At 40.9% G+C, this 13529-nt stretch overlaps 1 non-coding gene across 1 annotated transcript; it reads right to left on the bottom strand.

The window, feature by feature from the left end:
* Positions 1-12848: 12848 nt before the first annotated feature.
* On the bottom strand, positions 12849-12955 carry LOC145103609 (small nucleolar RNA R71). Its single transcript, XR_013706693.1, has one exon. It is a non-coding gene; the product is annotated as a small nucleolar RNA R71 (small nucleolar RNA).
* Positions 12956-13529: the final 574 nt, after the last annotated feature.

Consider the following 13529-nt stretch of genomic DNA (forward strand, 5'->3'; position numbering starts at 1 on the left):
CGCGTCCAATGCGGCGTCATCCCCCAAAGCATGAACAATCTCTTCCTACCAATCCCTCGCTTTGTCCTTCAGTAGACAGGAGGCGAGTTTCACCTTGTCCCCCTCGGGACACTGGCTCGTACGGAAAGCGTTGGCAACATCATCCAAAGATCTGCTGCTAGCAATGGGGTCCCAAGCCCCATGATAATCTGGTGCCCCGCAAGCCCTGAACTCTCGGAATGTCAAAGTACGAGCTCCCATCAAAGGCATCATCTCGGTACGGAAGGCTCCTAGCCTCTCATCCAAGACCTCCAGTATACCCTCCTTGATTGTAACAAAGATCATAGGAGCCTGGTCTAGTATGCTGCGCATAACCTCAACTGATATCAACTCCCTCATCCGCTCCTCGAGCTGCTCGGCTCCAGAACCCGAGCCTGACCCCTCTCCGGCGCCTGGTCCGCCCACGGGCCTCTCTCGCAGTGTCACCATGCTGACAAACATAACACACAACTATCAGAATACACATCACTGCTGAGGGATCATACACGTTCACATTACAATTCCCCCGGTCTCATCTCGGCCTTTCCCGAATCGAGTACGGATCCTCTGTTTTCAGTAGTACGGTCCCATACTACCTTCCACATCCATCTGTACTTTCCTCGGGAACTGCTTCGACTCCACCAGGTCCATTTTCTACTACTACTGCTCCCAGCACTACCTCATCCTAGGCTTACCCTAGGGAAACCTCTGACTCAAACCAAACCAGTCCTCAGCCGCTGAAGGCCTCCTTGTGATGCCAATTAGCCATCACCTGGATACCATCACATGTGACGAGGCTCAGATAATCCTTTAAGTAAAAGAATCGTCCTTACAACGGTTGGACTCAGACAAGAGCTGCGCAATAGGGCCAAATCCAACACTCTAAGATTATCCAACCCTGATTACATGTGACGTGACGCATCCACCTAATGGCTAACTCCCATCACTCAGAATCCCACAATGCAAAAAGCAAGCAGCATTCAGACATGGGAAAATCTAACCATAACGTACTAAAGCAATCATATTCTCATATTGAGGATCTGTACTAGCATGCAACACAAGCTCATAAACTCAGGCATAACCTAAACAGGCCACCCTACTACTGTCTAGCCATTACTATCATGCAGCTCAAAAGCACATATAACAGGCACATAAGGCATCCTCCCTTGATCCTTAGTCCTAATCTAGCATGTTGTTCTACTAACTAATAATCATAACATAAACTTGTATAGGTATTTTGGGGTACTTACTTGAGCTCGACTAATTGCATGCACCACACCTCTTTTCTCTTTTCAACGTTCTTCTCTTTCTGAATTCTTTTTTCTTTTCTAAAATTGTTTTCTTTCTGAAAACTCTTTTTACAAAACTGTCTTTTCATTTTGAAAACTTCTATACCAATTCCTCAGTTTGAGTTCAGACACACCCAAGAGCATGTTCGAATCCCTCAAATCAAGGCTCTGATACCAACTTGTAACGTCCCTTGAAGACTAAAAATTTCTTTTATCAATCCATAGCATAATCAGAGTATTAATTTCCAAAACATATGTTCATTATTAGAGTAAAACATCCCAGGCTGACTAATCTATGGTGTGTGCCATGCGATCACCCCGAACTCTTCCCTCCGCTACCGGAAGTACCTGAAACCAAAACTGAAAAGCGTAAGCACGAAGCTTAGTGAGTTCCCCAACCTACCACATACCATGCATAACCACATACTACACATACTGGGCCACGCCTGCTATTATGGGCCTCGCCCCCAACCTCGGGCCTCACTCGCTACAACGGCCCCGCCACTCCAGACCCCGCCTAGCTTCGAGCCTTGCCCGGATACAGATCTGTTTCGGTTAGGCCTCGCCTGTCACTGGGCCTCGCCGCCAACATATACTAACACATAAACATATCACAACACATAAACTAATCATATACTACCGAATCCTATTCTAAAGGCCTCGCCTATCTTGGGCCTCGCCCATGTCCTGCAACTGATGAGTCATGGAACCCCGTCCACGCTCCTACTGATAGTAAGGTACGGGCCTGGCCCACACTCACTCTTTCCCTAACCTAGGCCTCGCCCCTACTCTGCTGCTAATGAGATATGGAACACCGTCCATACTCTACTGCTGGTGAGATACGGGACCTCGCCCATGCTCACCTTCCTACCAGGCAGATACATGTATCACACAAACAACAAGTATAACTATCAATGAAACCATTCCTTGGGCACCCGCCCACTACACTGGTCCTCGTGCTGAATATCATACTAGCATACTGTGCCTAGGGCTAACCCCCAGGTCTTCCTACTCATAACTACATGGGCCGACATTATGGTCGTAGACCCATTCACTTTAGGGGAAACTCACCTGCACTTGCTGAACTTGCTGAAACCCCTCTGCTGCTGCCCGACAACTCTTCTGAACTGTGGCTCCACTAGCTCCCCGAGCTATCAATATCAATATAACACTTAGTCTAACTATCCTCCGAAAGTCAACTAAGTCAACTCTGGTCAAAGTCAAACTCCTGGCCAAAGTCAACCTTCCAGGTCAACCCTACTCGCCGAGTCTGCCTACCGACTCGCCGAGTTCATATGCTCAGAGTCCTTCCATTCGTGACTTGACTCGCCGAGTCAGCCCATGACTCGCCGAGTCCACCGATTTCCGAGTCCTATCCTGTCCAACTCACTGAGTCTCCACCCGACTCACTGATTCGAGTCTTAACTCGAAGGGTTCGGGGTTTCACAACCTGACTCGCCGAGTCCAAGAACAGACTCGCTGAGTCCAATAGACTTGCCGAGTTGTTCATCCAACTCGTCGAGAGCCTCCAAATCTTCATACTACTCGCCGAGTCCACTCGAAGGACTCGCCAACTCTATTCAGTCCTTCATACATTCAGAAGCTTTTTGAGTCATACAGGGACTCCAAACTATAGATCCACTCTTCTAAGGCTTATTCCTTACGTAAAGTTACATACTTTACGTATGACTAAGGAGATCTAGGCTCAAAACACTCTTGGGCTAGGTTTTAAGACAAAAGGTCTTCACCAACTACTCAATAACTGATGCTTTACGACATTTGGACCATCCCAACACTAGATCTGAAGTGGCAACCTCAAATCTAAGCCCCAAACCCGAAATAGATCTCAAACAACCATAAAACCCCAAAATCTCATAACAAAAATAGATCTACATGCAAATGAGGGAAGATAACCGCTTATTACCTCCAAGATGAGCACAAACTGATGTAGATCTCGGATCTACACCTCTCCTTTGAAGCAACCCTCTTGATCTTCAAGTTCCTTTCCAAAGATTCCCTCCTCCTAAGCTATTTTCTCTCAATTGATGGAAGCTCACACGAAATCTAGGGTTACAGGCTCTCTAGGGTTATATGGACGCTGAGGAAGGGACATAACACCCTTTATATAGGTTACAATCCCCGGGATTAGGTTTTGCACCTTTCAGCACCAACTCGTCGAGTCCCAGCTTTCGAATCGGAGAGTTGGTCACTTAATTTGCGACCCAACCCCGCTCCGACTCGGCGAGTAAGCGAGCCTAGTCGTTGAGTCCCTACTTCAAATTTCACTTTCATTCCTTAAATCATACTTCTGAAATTTGAGATGTTACCAATATAACTCGAAATAGTATAAGTAAAAGAACACATACTGGCCACAACATCAGTTGCTGCGCGGACCTCTTCTCCTCTCAGCTGAAAGGCTCTCCCGCGAACCCTTGGTACGTCGGCCTTCACTGGCCGGCTCTTTGTAGCTTGTATAGCAGCAGGGGCAGATCCCTATGATGATCCCTGTAGCAGCTGTGGGCACTCGGTCTTTCAATGGCCGGTCTGGTTGTAGTGAAAACAAACTGCAAACCCCTTGGGGCAATCCCTCACGATATGCCCCTCTTTGCCAGACATGTAGCAAACACTTGCTCGACATACCACCTCGTGACTCTTGCTGTACTTCCCACAAGTGCGGCCCTTCTAGCCTTCGGATCCTGAATTAGTGGGCTTTGCCCACTTGGCTGCCGGCTGAGATTGTGCCGGTTGCCGATCCCTCCCCTAAGACTCTGCCTCCTCCCTGGTCTGAGTCTCTAACTCGATCTCCCTCTTTCGGGTATTTTCCTGAAGCTCAACAAATGACCGATAAGTCAATTTCGCCATGAACTCTCGAATATCCCACCTCATAATGCTCAAATACCGGAGCATATGTGTCTGCTCGGTAGACACGTGCTCAGGGCAGAACATCGCCCACTCATGGAACATCCTCGTAATCACTGTCACTGACTATGTCCTCTACTTGATGGACAAAACCTCATGGGCCAACCGTTCCGTCTCTCCCATGTCATTGCAGTGAGCTTTGCAGAAGTGTAACTGGCTGTCACAAACTTCCACCATTCCTTCGCCCCCGAGCGAAGCTGGTTCAGCGCGAATCGTACCCTCAAATGTTTGGAATAGGAACAAGTGTAAAAACACCCCTCGATATCATAGATCCATCTTATAGTGGCAATCGGATCCTGAGTCCAATCAAACTCTGGTGGCCTCGTGTTGCTGAACTCCCGGTATAGCAACGAGTCACCCCCTGTAGCTTGGTAGCAGCGAAAACTGCATTGGCTATGACAGCAGCCGCCTCGGTACCAGTAGCATATCGCTCATCAAAAGTCTCTATCAAAGTCATGTTAATAGACCCAAACATCTCCAGGATGGCCTCTCGGATAGCTGCGGCCACCTCCTTGTGAATCATTCTGCGAATCTCATCATCGCTAACTCCACTGCTCTCAGGGTTTTGGCGCATACCCACCATGATGTCTCTGAAACACAACACAAAATAATCAGAGACTTGGTTGAGTATACTCAGACTCAATCACTCGTCCCTACTTGTTCCTTAGCATCCTATGGATTCTTACTTGGACTGCTCACTGATCCAGTGCTTTTAGTAGTACGGGCCCAATACTACCTTCCACACCACATTTGTATTCACCCCATGTCCTCCTCCTAGGATCTCAGTTGCAAGTACTCTATGTCTCACCAAACACAGAATACTCTTTCAGTAGACCCCTCATAATCTCATCTCTACTAAATACTTATACTCAACTCATACTCAAGACAATTCACAGATGGCAACAATCCCTAGGCTAAGCCACAAATCAGGCCACTCTAGTCCTAATATATGAAATACCTAGCCTAGTCTCTAGCATGCATAATATCTCATAAAGTATCTCATGTAAATTTCATAACACAAAATGTAAGGGTATTTTGGGAAATCACCGTTCTAGCGTTGGCTGATTGTACACACTGCTCCTTCTCGTTTTTCTCTTAGAAACTCTTAGTTGTTTTAGAAAAAATGTTTCTCTTCAAAATCTTTCTCAAATCCTCAGTTTGAGTCCAGACATACCCGAAGGTGCATCCAAATCCCTCAAACCAAGGCTCTGATACCAACTTGTAACGATGTAAATGTTCAAACGAAAATTTTTATTTTCCAAACACAAAAAAAACACATGTCACATTTTCTCCAAAAACCTCAAGTGTCAAATATCAGTACATTTTTCAAAAATAGTTTATCACGAATCTAGGATCCAAAATAAATATAACTCTAGCTTAGTTGTGTGTGTGTACAATCAAACCGGTGCGTTCATGCAGTCCTTGGAAGTACCTGAAACAAATAACACATAAAACGGTAAGCACGAAGCTTAGTGAGTTCCCCCAAAAACCACATACAACACATTAGCCACTCGAGGCTATAACTCTGTGAGACCCCCTGGTCTATATGTCTCAGTGGGACCATTCAGTCCTATGGCTCAATGAAACCTCTGGTCCGGTCTTAGTGAGGACCCTCAAGTCTCACAGCTCGTTGGACCCTTTTGTCCGGTCTCGGAAACACATAACATAGAATATATATCACACAAACAAAATGCATAACTCAAGTAAGCACATAAGCCCCTTTGGTCACACATAAATACCACTAAAGGTAAAGTATATTAAGAAGACTCAACTCGTAAACTAGCAAGTAACAGTCACGTACTCGGAATTCCCGAACTAGCCTCCGCCTAACACATTACATAAGCATTTCTAATCAATACCTCACTCTTATCCAAATACTCCAAAAGTTTCTCTTACTCTCTCTCTAGCTCTTGAAGTGGGTAAAAGACCATTTTATCCCTCCATGATCTCCATTACTTTTGTTGGTCAAACCCTAAAGTCAACATAAGTCAACTCGAGTCAACAGACCCAGTTTGACCTGACTCGCTGAGTGCACTCATGTAACTCGTCGATTCTAGTCGCTACATAGAGGTCCTTGTGATGGTTCAGCTCCTCGAGTTAACCCCTAACTCGACCAGTAACAGTATTGACAGCTCATCGGGACAAACCCTAACCGACTCGTTGAGTCGGCTCCTGTACTCGGCGAGTCCATTTAGGTTGTTTCCTAATCAAACTGTTTTAAGGTAGAAAACTTCTCCAAACTCTAGATATACACTCTCAAGGCTCATTTATCACATAAAGTCACAAGCTTTACGTTCATGCATGGCACTTTGGGCATGAAATGCCAAGAACATGTTCTCATATGGGTTTTTCACTCAAGTGGTCCACTAAGGCTGAATAAAGCAAGGATCTTTGGAGTTTAGGGACCTCACAAGGTCCAGATCTGATGTCCAAACTTCAACATGAACTTACAATCCTCAAAGTCCCCATAATATATAGAAAAGGCCCTAATCTCCAAAAACTTGAGATCTACCCAAATAAATGAGAAAGGTTCGAAATTTATACCTTTAACAGGATCTCTTGGATGAATAACAACAGATCTAACAACCTCCTCTTGCTCCTTGCTCGAAAACCTTCTCCTCTCTTCCAAAGATACACCAAAATCCTCAAAGTTAGCACACTCTTTCTCTCTGAAAGCTCAAAGGGCGATTAGGGTTTTCCTCAGCGAAGCATAGCCGAAAATGAGGCTATAAGTGCCTTTAAATAGGCCCGAAACCTGAGGATTTAGGGTTTCCACTCACAGCGCCTACTTGACGAGTCGACTCTTGAACTCGTCGAGTAGATCATTAAACACATGTGGCCACACCCGCCTCTACTCGACGAGTTGTAGCACCAACTCGTCGAGTGGATCAATAAACCTCAAAATAAATAAGTAAAATAATATACATGGAAGTCCGGATGTTACAGGGCTTAGCAGATGTTGGGCTGTGATGGGCCTCTAGGAATCAGTTAAGGACCCAAGGACTTGTTTGGGCTTGTTAGGAAAGCCCATTTGAGGAGTTGGGCCCAAATTAGAAAATTGGGCCATTTGAGGACTTTAATGGACCTTAGTGAGTTGGAAGGACTAGAAAGGATTGGGCCTAGGTCACAGTCCAACTTAGATCAAAGGGGTAAAATAATCATTTTACCCTTAGAAGGATTCTTAGTTTTTAACTAAGTGCTTATTTTGGTCATAATAGACGGGGAGTGGCTGGAGCAGCGGTCAGACTTACCTTCGCACAAGTTTTCAGCAACCAGAATGAGAGGTGAGTTTTCCTCCAGTAGGAACGGGCCGAAAGGCACCAATGCCAGCCCATTTATGTATTTATAGTATGTCGGACTTCGGTCTGATGTCGGGGTTTGCCCGATGCAGATTATATGTTTCCGGACTTCGGTCCGATGCCGGGGCGGTCCTGAGAAGTAGTTACGTACGCTTGATATCTTTGTGATTCATGCATGTTATGTGTTATGTGTTCCGGGCTTCGGTCCGATGCCGGGGTAAGCCCGATGTATGCTAGTTTATAGGATATGTGTTATGTGTTCTGGGCATCGGTCCGATGCTTGGGCAAGCCCGATGTATGTTGTGTGATGATGTTATGTGTTTATGCTATATGTTATGTGTATGATATGTGGTAGTTTGGGGAGCTCACTAAGCTTCGTGCTTACAGTTTTCAGTTTTGGTTGCAGGTACTTCAGCTAGCAAAGGAAAGAGCTCGAGATGATCGCATAGCGCACACCACAGTCTTTCTAGCCTGGGAGATTACTCTGATATTTGATATGAGATTTTGAGATATTGACAGATGATATTATGTTTTGAAATACATGTTTTATGATTTTCTATTATGGTGATGATTTTTTGGTTATAATAATGATTTAAAAATGAAAATTTTGGACTGTATTTTTGGGACGTTTCAAATTGTTCGATCTTATATAATCATTGGTTCAGAAACCTGATGGCCCCTACTAAAATATTGATGTAGGCTTTCTTCATTCGTATCCCACGAATTCCCACCAACAAATAGCTAGCTAAGATCGGTTGATTTTTTGTACACCAAAATCTATGCATCAACCACCTAATTTTGTAAACGATTTCATTATTTACAATACAAATTATACTTGTGAATGGAAACAAGAAACCCGTGAGAAATCAAAAGTGAGTTTGCCTACAAATACGAAATTCATAATGGAAATGATAGATCAAATTGACACAAAACTCCCCACACCCCATTAACCAGATGAAGCGTCAGCTGAAGAAACAGCACCGAAGGAGGAAGAGGGTTCCTTTCGTGCGTGTGTGTTTAGAGTAATATGCCGTAAAGAGTTTCCAAATATAGGATTTATCTATGAGAGTATAATTGTATATTCGTTACATTTACAGTGAATGAAAAGAAATTAATTTATGAAAAAATCAGCCCAAATCAAAAATAAATATCTTTAGAGAAATATTAACAAATAGAATAAATCAAACTGGCTGTAATTCATTAAAAAGGAAATACCTTATTTCCAATAATGAAAGTTAAATATGAAAACAAAATCGTGATATTAAAAGCAAAATATGAGGACAATAGGGTATTTCTTTTCCTTAAAAGTTCCTCATTTAGCAACGACCACACCTAGCAAGAGGCGATTTTGACATAGCCAATGTAGACAACTAAACGTAAATCGTCCAAGAATAAAAAGTAAATCGACTATGCTTTAAAGATCAAATCGCAAAGTTAATCTTTTTCTGAAAAAAAAAAATTAATTGTTAAAGCGTTTTTTTCTTTTTAAAGAATAATATTAACATAATTATTTAGCAATGAACCGAATTACTATAAACTCGTCATTTTTTATATGAATATTGAGTTTGGGAGTGTAACATGAGCATTAAAATTAAGGCCCAGAACAAAAACATCATTTTTTTTAACACATACAAACTTCATTAAAACTCTCTATAGCAAGGAGCTAGAGACAAGACCAAATTACATAGCAAGTTTTGGATCTAACAATTCCAATCAAATTAGCATTTCCTACATATAAACAATCCTAACAAGATGATTAATATAATACTTTTCCATCGATCATCAATAAATGTTTTAAAATCTAGGTCGACGCGCTCGGTTCAACCGGTTGGACCGTGACCCGGGGTAGAAGACGGGTCAATTGAGAGCGGTTTTCTATAAAAATACGGACCGGATCGAACCGACCGTGTTTCCCCTAAACCGTAGTTCGACCACTTATGTTGAATCGATTAAAACCGGATTGACCCATTTTAATAAGGATTGGATAGTTAGATACAAGTAGCGAATGCCAAAACGACGAGTCGTTTGCAGTTTCTTCAATGTTTTTCAATGTTTCAACTTTGTGGACATCAAATTATTGGTTTTATATGTTTATGCAGTATGTAGGAAAGTAAATATATATAAAAATAGAGAAAGACCATAAACAGGGATGACCCGACGGTTCAACCGGTTGATCCGTGAACCGGTCATCACATCGGGACAATTAAAAACCCGGGTTTTAAAACATTGATAATCACTCAACGATTACTAAATGATTTAGATGACCTACCTAACGAAGATTTTTTTTTTCTAAAACAAGATTGTTGTTATTATTATTATTATTATAATATATATATATATATATATATATATATATATATATATATATATATATATATATATTAAAATTCTCCTACCTTAGCTACAGTAAAGTTGCAAAGGTTTTGGCAGATTTGGTCCACAACTTTTCATATTTTCAATGGTACCGATATTTGCCACAGCAGTTTCTCATATTCACAATTTGGTCCCTAACATTTATCTGCATTGTAATTGATACATGTCGTTTTTTCATTCCCTCTTCCATTATAACTGATACACGTCCTTCCCACCGCCTCCACAGCTTCCTACTCCTAAGACGGTGTCCTCCACCATTTCTATCCCCCGAATAACATTACTCTACCAAACTCGACGAAGCCTTGAAGCCTTCATCAAACTCGATGAAGGGTGAAGCCTTCATCAAACTAGACTTTTGCTACCTGCCTCTTATCACTTCCTCTTCACCGCCTTTGACTACACCGCCTCCTTTTCGTCTCTCGATCGTTCTCTCTCCGATTTCAAATCACCTATTTCCTTTTCTTGCTCGGTCCAAACCTCTTTTCTTCATTCTAAGACCGGTCAATGTGACATTTCCCCTGCCTTACTTTACCTCCTTCTCTCCACCAACTTCATCGGCTTATGATCTTTTACCCCTCTCTGTATACAGAAGCATCGCTCAGCTACAACATCACTGATTCCATTATTATTATTATTTACTCTCCCAGAACCCATTACTAACTAATATTGTCATATTTATACATATTTTTAGGCAATTTTTTAATACATTTTGAGTAATATTTTGGTTAGTTGCAAAGAGATGTACTTATTGAATTAAATTGTATTTTGCAGCCAAATGGAACACTCTTGAAGAATATGGACCAGAAGTGACAAGGATTGGAAGTTTAGAGGATTGAAGCTTAAAAAAAGAAAATTCCTGCGAAAAACCAATATCACGACAAGGCCACTCAAGGCCATGATGTGAAGAGGGTATTCTAGAAGATTATTATGTGGGAAGTCAGAATCCTTGACCGATACCGATTTTTACCAAGGTCATCACGTGAGACCCTATTTCACGTCGTGAGCCACTTCTTTTGCAAAAATATAAATAGCCTTTTGCATTATTGAAAGAGGATCTTTTGGGAGGAGAGATAAGCTAAGATATCCGATTTTAGATGTCAGAGAAGTGCATAAATCATACCTTTGAAGGAGAAATTGTTTGAAGATTAAGAAATTGAAGAACAAGTCATCACATCGTCTTGATTTAATTTTGAACTTATGTTTTTGGTTTCATCCATGAGTAGTTGGACTTATTTGCTTTTGTTTAGCTAGATGAAACTTTGACTCTATGGCTTAGTTTATTAATTTATGGGTTTTATAAGTTGGTTTTGAGCATGTGTTTGATTATTACCTAGCATGTTATAGTTTGTGACCTTGTTGCTTAAATTCAAGTTATGTGTAGCTTAATGACCATTAAATTACTTGAACTTGATTATCTAGTGATTTAGTGACCATTAAATTACTAGAACTAGGAGTGACCATATCTAGTCTAAGTAATAAAAGTAACACATTTGGCTATGTTGGAGAGCATAATTGTAACCATAATTGTGTATACTTAGATAAATATTACATAGTCCATCTATAATTAATAACTAATTCTATGAATGCTTGTGTATGACCATACATGGTAGTTCATGAATTTATGAAAATATTAATAAATTTGGACTTGAATTGCTAATTACATAATAATTTTGGTGAGCAACTTTAATAATCCATAAATAGCAACTAACCATAGGGAAAGGTGAATTCGAACTAAACGGAAGTGTTTTTAGTGTATCTATTACAACCATTAGTTAAGTATTTAAGTTTGTCTAAACTTGAAATCAGATAAAATCCTTTTTAGCTTTTGCTTGTTTTTAGATTAATTTGTTAGTAGTTAGGTTAGTAAATTAAATCCGATCCATTAGTTCGATACTCGACTATTTGTGCTATATTATTTCTGAGTAGGTCGATTACCTTAGTGTTAATAGTTAGTTAGATAGTTGGTAAAACTAGTAGGTATAATAAGTATGTAAACATCAAGTTTTTAGTGCCGTTGGCGGGGAATGGCTATTTTAGTTCTGAATTTAATTACTTTAAGTTAATCGATCATTTCTGTGGGGTAAAACCTGCAAAAAGTTAATTTTTAGCATTAGTTTTTTTTTTTTTTTTTTTTAATGTATTTCTGAAGTCACGATGTAAGCTCTTAAAGCTCACGACATGAACTCAGATATTTAAGAGTTTCTTTCGTTTTTTCTTTCTATTTAGTTTATCTACTTCACCACAAGGTGACACTTATCACCACGTCATGATAATCGTTCATTAGGAATTTTTAATTAGTTTTTGTTCATTTTTACATGTTTATTTTTGTTTTCGTTGTATTAGTATATGACCCGTGGATCATACACCATTGACACCACCACTTGAGGATCTAGAGTCAACTTTTCATGAAAAGAAGGACAATAACATCAGAGGATCAAGCAACATTCTGAAAAATGGGAGCATATTTGAAAGATCTGAGAGAACTCCTAACAAAAAGGAAGTTGGTTACGAGCCTAAAACAGGAACATGCAAAAGTAGTGAACCCGAAAGCGAGCCAAAAGGCATCATGACAGACATTGATGATATAAAGATGGAGGCATACTAGAAAAGAATACGAGAGGAAACCGGTCCATGACTTGTGAAACCCGCAATACCCTATACTACTACCTTCAAGCTTAAGGGAAATATTCTTTCCATGCTAAAGGATATTCCATTTTCCGAAAAAGACCATCAATATGCATACAAGCACCTCGATGAAGTCAATGATATAGCCGACTATTTCAACATTCCTAATGTACCTCAAGAGACTGTCTTGTTAAGAATGCTTCTAGTTACTTTTAAAGGAGCATCTAAGGTTTGGTTGAAGGCACTTTCACCATATTCAATCACCACTTGGGTATGGATGTGTGAAGAACTCCTCCAATAATTTTGCCCACCATCAAAAGTTTTTAAACTCAATAAGGTCATAGCTAACTTTGAGAAACAAGTGGAAGAGTCTTTATATGAGGCTTGGGAGTGATATAATGGGTCAATAAGAATTTGTCCTCAAAATGATCTAAACGAGCAACATGAAGACTCGATCTTCTACGATGGGGTGAACATCACGACGAGGAAACTCCTTGATTCTCAAGGTCCTTTAACGAAGAATAATCTTGCTGAAATTAAAGAACTAATCGAAAGATTCTCAAATCATTCACGGGACTATCATAACCCTGGTAATGATGGAGCTAGGGGATTGAGAATGGTGCTTCAGAAGACATGGAGATGATATTGAAAATGTTAAGTAGCATGGATAGAAGAATGACAAAAATGGCCAAACCTTACATGCAATACATGTGGGTTGTGATAATTGCAATGGTCCACATCTGATGAAAGATTACCATCTAGATGAAAATGGGAATAGGAAGGCTCAAGTTTACTACAAAAGTAGAGACCGCTATGATGAAGATTGGAGGTAACCGAAGAAATAATGGTTGCCTTATGATGAGTATAAAAAGCAAGAAGAAGATAAGTATAGGAAAACATGTCGAGGTTGTAAAATCTCGACTCCCAGGTATAAATTGGCACACCCCAAAACAAAGAATGGCGGAAACGTTCTATGGAGGAGGATGTCATGTACAGTATCACAACA

The sequence above is a fragment of the Lactuca serriola genome, chromosome 4 (assembly GCF_051521515.1).
Source record: "Lactuca serriola cultivar US96UC23 chromosome 4, Lser_US96UC23_V15, whole genome shotgun sequence".
Taxonomy (NCBI): domain Eukaryota; kingdom Viridiplantae; phylum Streptophyta; class Magnoliopsida; order Asterales; family Asteraceae; genus Lactuca; species Lactuca serriola.